Below are 6,224 nucleotides of genomic sequence, written 5' to 3' on the forward strand. Positions count from 1 at the left end.
CCATTTCAGATGTTATGGAGGACTGTGAAATTTTAAGCCAAGATCAGACTATGAGCACTAACAGCCTTTTCATTTTTTAAATGGCAGAAAGCAGACAACTGTACCCATAAAATGACTTAAGTTCCTTAAAGCAGCGGCCTCACTAGGTGCCCAGTATCTCCAGGGCAGAGTTGGAGAACTGTGGCGCTGAGGCCCCCTACTGTGGAGAAGGAGAATGGCGTCTGTGTCGCTGTCAGGAGGAACCCTGCCCAAACAGGGCAGTTGTCAGAGGCACACAGCAGGCATCTTAACAGAGCCTGTTTGGAAATACTAAGGATGCAGGGTTTAGCCTCCACCACCTCTGGTTTATCCACTGCAGGGGCCCAGTGCCCGCAGGTCTCTCTCTCTCTGAAGTGTTTCTGAGGCTCTTTTGCGGCACAGTTATAAGACAGTTGAACGTGAGCAGAACGTAAACTGATTGGTGGTGAGGGCTGGGGTGATATTAACTGCTGCCCTCTCCTTTATGCTCAGGAACCTTTAGAAAGGTGGCGTTTGGGGCTGGGGGTGTGCTCAGCGGGTCAAGTCCTTATCATGACCAAATCCTGAGGGCCACATAAACCAGGTGCAGTGACACACGTCTGCAGTTCCAGCACTGGGAAACTGAGGCAGGAGGACTAGACGTTGAGGCTCATCCTTGGCTATGCAAACAGTCAGAGTCTGAATCCAAAAGATGTCTGAGTATGCCAAGCCTTTCATCCAAGGACAGACATTCTGCTTTGTGTACCTCCTCGTAGTTAGGCCAGACATTGAAGTGCAGTTTCCTTAAATGGGCAGGGGGCTCTCTGGGGGAAGCTTGTCTCAGATGCCACAGGCCACAGAGCTGGGGGAATTTCTTTGGGGCTTGTGGTTAGTATCTTCACAGGCACAGCTCTCTACGCAGTGAGTGTGTGCCTTAAAGGAAACGAGCAGCTTGTGTTTCCTACAATGCTCATTAATAGCAATTAGGCTGACCCATGAGCCTCTCCAGCTAGAGCCTGGCTAATAATTGCCAGAGACACTAGACTCAGAGTTGGGCTCTGCCATTTATCAGCTGATTACGAAGGACTGTGGTAAGTTACTTAGTTTCTCTGACTCTCAATTTTTATCTTCTCTGTTCCCATCAAGGAAAATAATATTTATCTGGGTGGGTTTATGGGGTTTGAATAAAGTGGACTTGTGAAATATGAAGATAGGATGGCATTAAGTTTATGCTCAATGTCTTTAAGTTTCTCTTCTCTTCCTTTCTCTTAATAACGAGCGTATGAAATAAATTCAAAGTGAAGCGAGATCTGAGTTTAAAAATATTCTTGGGAAGGGTGTGGTGGTGCACGACTGTAATCCTAGCACTTGGGAGGTAGAGGCAGGAGGATCAGGATTCAAGACCAGCCCGAGTGACATGAGACCCTGTCAAAATAGAGTAAAATATGCGGGGTTACTTAGTAATAACAAATATTCAAGCCAAATCAAATTCTTGTCTTCATTTTTTTTAAAGAAAAAAAGCTGCTCAAAGTGGGGCACACAGTGACATAAGGAACCGGGTATTAGCCACTTGGCTGCCACTTGGCTGCCAAAGGCACAGCCGGTGTTGTACAGGGAATGCTGTGGAATCGCCAAAGTCTGGTCAACCAGACAAGCATATGTGAACTGTGAGTATGGAACGGGCATGATAAAGGAGAAGAGCCCACGAGAGCTGAAAACCAGAGAGACGGATGCTGCGAACACCAAGGAGCCATGGATGTAGCCTTAGTTAGCCACATCTGCAGCATGGAGCTCAGGAGCACTCTAACCAAGAAAGCCCACAGCTCTGGAGCCTCACTTTGAGGATTCAGGTTATCCTGTTACCACTTCCTGTTATTTTAAAAAAGAGTCAACCCATATGTAAGGCCCCACATGAATTCACGTTAGCGCACATGTGTTTATTTCCACTGCAGCGGTTTTGTGTGTGTGGAAGGCTATGAGCATCGAAGGGGGAGTGGTACGAATTGAAGGGGTAACAGGTGAAGGAAGAGCAGGCATCAGGACCAGGGACCGAAACTGCACTTCTGATGAGTCTGAGGGACCTAGGACAGGATTTGTGAAAGCAGTCCCTCAGTTTCTCCACCCAGATGCCCTAAATAACAACTCAGGCTTGTATCCCAAGGGAGGAGACACGAAGCACAAAGCACTGTACTCTTCTTTAAGACAGTGTGACGCTAAGTCCACAAGGACGCCAGGATGATAGTGGCCATAGGGAGCAGACATACCCTGGAGGATAGCTGTTAAAAACTACATCCCTTCAGCATGTCACATAAACGTGCAGGAGTGCATGAAATGACGTCAGCGTGGGGTGATTGTGTATGCCGCGAGCATTTTTTTGTTTGTTCGTTTGTTTTTTCAGACATTTTCTTTCCAATAAGCGGCTCTAGATTCTAAGTGATCTCACTGCTGTGAGAAGACGAGCCTCGGCCCAAGTTGCTCTCTGACAGGATTGTGATGTCAACCTGTCTAGGAGGAGAGATGCTGGGAAGGACCAAGGAGACTCCGTGCAACCTGGGAGGATACAACACCGTCACCAATCCAGACTGAACTCGTCCTCTGAGATGTCTCTACCCAAGGTAGTCACCTGCAGTTCAAATGCCGAGGCTGCTAAAATATGGCTTACTGTAGAAGAGGCTTGCTCACCAACAGAGCTCAGACTCCAGAGGTGACTAGTTGCCAAGGGGGGGAGGGGGAAGATGAGCACCAAGCAGCCATGTTCATCATCATTTTGTGCACGCAATCACAAATCTCAAAACACAAGCATATCTGTGTGGCAAGAAATTAAACCTTGGCAGACACCACCTGCAGGTGTGTGTGAGTGTTTTCCTCCTGTGACCTTATTATTTAAATATTGATGCAGATGCTTCAGGATCATTTGCATAAGAGTAGCTGCATTTTATGCAACGTACAGAAATGTGGTGATCCAGGCAAAAAGCACACCATCGTCTAACCAGCAGAAAGAAGTCGATTTGGAGACCTCCTCTAACTAGAATGACTCAGGGTTGCAGACAGACGCTGTATTCTCATCAGGGTTCCCTTCTCAAACTGCACATCACTCAAATCCATACCAGGCAGCCTCCCAGTCTCTTAGAGTTCTAGAGATGGTCTCATCCAAGGGAAGACACTGATTTCAAGACTGCCAAACTCTTTTTTGAACACGTACAGCCCCAGTCTATTGTGAGATACTTTTACACTGTGTGAAGATCTATTGCTGTGATTGGTTTAATTAAGAGCTGAACAGCCAATATCTAGGCAGGGGTTATAGGCAGGACTTCCAGGGACAGAGGGGACTCTGGGAAGAGGAAAAGCCAGGAGACACAGAGAGGAAACAGGGGGTACAATGTAGCTGTAGCACCACATAATAGAACATAGAAAAAATAGAAATGGGCTAATTTAAGTTATAAGAGCTAGTTGGGAACAAGCCTAAGCTATAGGCCGAGCTTTCCTAATTAATAATAAGTCTCCATGTCATTATTTGTGAACTGGTGGCCCAAAGAAAAACACACCCATTTTTGTAGCATCATTTGACAACTATTTTTCCTTATATTCCTCTTTTTTTTTTTTTTTTTTTTTTTTTTTTTTTTTTTTAGTTTAAACCACAAATACAAGTGCCAACTAGTTAAACATTTGAGAAAATACTAGCTGAAAAGTAGAAAATACTGACTTATGCCGGGGGCAATCTTAACATTTACAGGTAGCACTAATATAAAACTGAAAAAAAAAATAGATTGTTTATTTAAAAATGGAAAACGTGTAATCAGTTAACTTGAGCTGGGGCTCAGCCTCTCGTCATCGGGGCCTACACACACAGAAATGCAAGAGCTGTTGGCTGTGTCAGGCACGGCAGGGCCCCAGCCAGGCAGCTGACGCGGAGGGGGTGGTGGCTACGGAGGGAGGGGGCTGGGGTACACAAGTGTTTCTCAGAACAGAGCTGAGCATGCCGTACAGCCCTCCAAGCACCAAGCGAGCCCTCCGACAGGGGCTGCACCGTCTTCTTACCTAATGAAAAGCCTACATTTACAGAACCTCGGAGCATCGCTGCTGCTTCAGCGAGGCCTTGCCAAAATAATCAAGCAGGACGAAGCCAAACAAACAGCGCAGCAACAAGCCTCGTACGCCGCCGCCGCGGGGTCTGATTTACTGCCCATTGCACACCGGAGGCCGGCCCGCTCGGGCGCGCGGGCGACGTTCAGGAGTCTTCCAAATGCCCACCGATGACATCTGATTCTGCACTCCTCCTGCGGGTATCCGACCCGCCCGAACCTTATCAGCCCCTCGGTTTTAATCTGTTAGGGAAACCGTAAGGAGATTCATGGAGGGGCCGCTCCCAGTCACGAAGGTGACCAACAAGATTTAGGCCTTTAGCCTGTCTCTAAATCTTCCCCGTGAAAGATGATTTACAATTAGGCTCTGAAACCGTGAGCGCTCCCAAGCCTGGAAAGTTTCAGTCTGAAGGTAGGCATCTTAAATCAAGGCCAAAGACTCTGTCCCACAGAACCCAGTTTTAGAAAACTGTGGGCTGTGGGCGGGGGTTTCGTTAATAAATTACGAAGGGTTCACGAGGTACGTGTGAGTGCAGCTGGTGTCGGTTGGGGCACCACCGGATTCCCCACACAGAGAACCAGGAAGCGAGGAGGAAAATGGCCATTTAAACACAAAATGGCAGAGTGCGCTGGAAAATTGTCGCATAAAGATCATTTTTCTTAAGGGAAAACAAAATACATTTCTGAGTAATCTGATAAGTTGGAGCAGGAGTGAAGGGTTGTCAGGGCCTTTGAAAGACTTCTCCAGGGTTTGTTGAAAATTAAGGTCAATTTTTACAGCCAGAATTTTCAGATAGTTTAAATATTTGACCAGTTTGGATGATGAGTTTTGGGGCCCTCATGGCCACTAAAGTCTTTGGTTTCCTTCTCTGTATTTAGACAAAACACCTGCCGTTCTGCGGGGTTTGTTTTTGTTTTTGTTTTTAATTTGATGCAACTTTAAACATGTCATCTTTAAATTTTTAAACCTAATGTGAATGGGTATTTTAAAATCCAATGTGTATGGGCATTTTCCCTGCATGTGTGCATGTGTACCATGTGTGTGCCTTGTGGCCCTGGAGGCCAGAAGAGGGACTGGAACTGGAGTTGTAGACATTGTGAGCCACCACGTGGGCGCTGGGACTCAAACCTGGGTCCTCTGGAAGAGCAGCCAGGGCTCTCTCTGAAGCACTGAGCCGTCTCTCCAGCACTGCATACAGAGATATTGTTTCCACACAATAGGCGAGCATGACGAAGGAAAATCACAGTGCAAATCCTGGATTTGTAACATCAGGCAAGATTCTTCTCGCTGGACTTCATTTTCCTCATCCATGAAACAGGGACACCAAGTGTCTCCAGCAACTCATCCCAGTTGAGAATCCTGAGTTCTCCACAAAGGAGGAACACGGGGCAGAAGAGCCCACACTCATCACCCAGGGCCCTCGCCAGACCTCTGATGAATGACCTGAGACTATGCAACTGACCCTGAATATTCAAACAGAAAACCTGAAGGCTGAATAACCAGGAAACTTAAGAAACACTACACGGATAAACTAGACAGATCAAAATGTTGCAGAGAAATCACAGGAAAAACGCTGTCACACACCGTGATGTGTGCACGAACCCATTTCAGATAGCAAAGGCACACAAGGACAGCAGAACAAGGTGTCACCTGCCTGCAGTCCCAGCACTCAAGAGGGCTGAGGATCTCAAGTTCAAGGCCAGCCTGGGCCACGTGGTAAAACAAACTGCCTCAAACAAATAGACCAGAGGGAGAGAGAGAGAGAGAGGGAGAGAGGCAGGGAGGGGGGGGAGAGAGGGGAGGTGGGAGAGAGAGAGAGGGAGGGAGAGAGAGAGAGAGAGGGAGAGAGAGAGGGAGAGGGAGGGGAGAGAGAGGGAGGGAGAGAGAGAGAGAGAGAGGGAGAGAGAGAGGGAGAGGCAGGGAGAGGGGGGAGAGGGGGGGTGGGAGAGAGAGAGAGGGAGGGAGAGAGAGGGGGGGGCATGTGCACGAGAGTCTAAACACACAAATCACAAGGCAGTCTGACAAAACCAATGCTCTGCTAATCTATCAGGATTCTTCTAAAGTGTGAATAAACAGTTTCTCACAAAATGAGAACATCATATTCAGAACGTGCCCAGAGCTGGGCCCAGTGGCAGCTCGGACAC

At 47.5% G+C, this 6,224-nt stretch overlaps 1 long non-coding RNA gene across 1 annotated transcript; it reads left to right on the forward strand.

Moving 5' to 3' along the window:
- The first annotated feature begins 1,573 nt into the window (after window positions 1-1,573).
- On the forward strand, window positions 1,574-3,613 carry LOC143266975 (uncharacterized). The gene is made up of 2 exons (XR_013041826.1): window positions 1,574-1,664; window positions 2,396-3,613. It is a non-coding gene; the product is annotated as an uncharacterized LOC143266975 (long non-coding RNA).
- Window positions 3,614-6,224: the final 2,611 nt, after the last annotated feature.

This window comes from Peromyscus maniculatus, chromosome 8 (assembly GCF_049852395.1).
Source record: "Peromyscus maniculatus bairdii isolate BWxNUB_F1_BW_parent chromosome 8, HU_Pman_BW_mat_3.1, whole genome shotgun sequence".
NCBI lineage: Eukaryota > Metazoa > Chordata > Mammalia > Rodentia > Cricetidae > Peromyscus > Peromyscus maniculatus.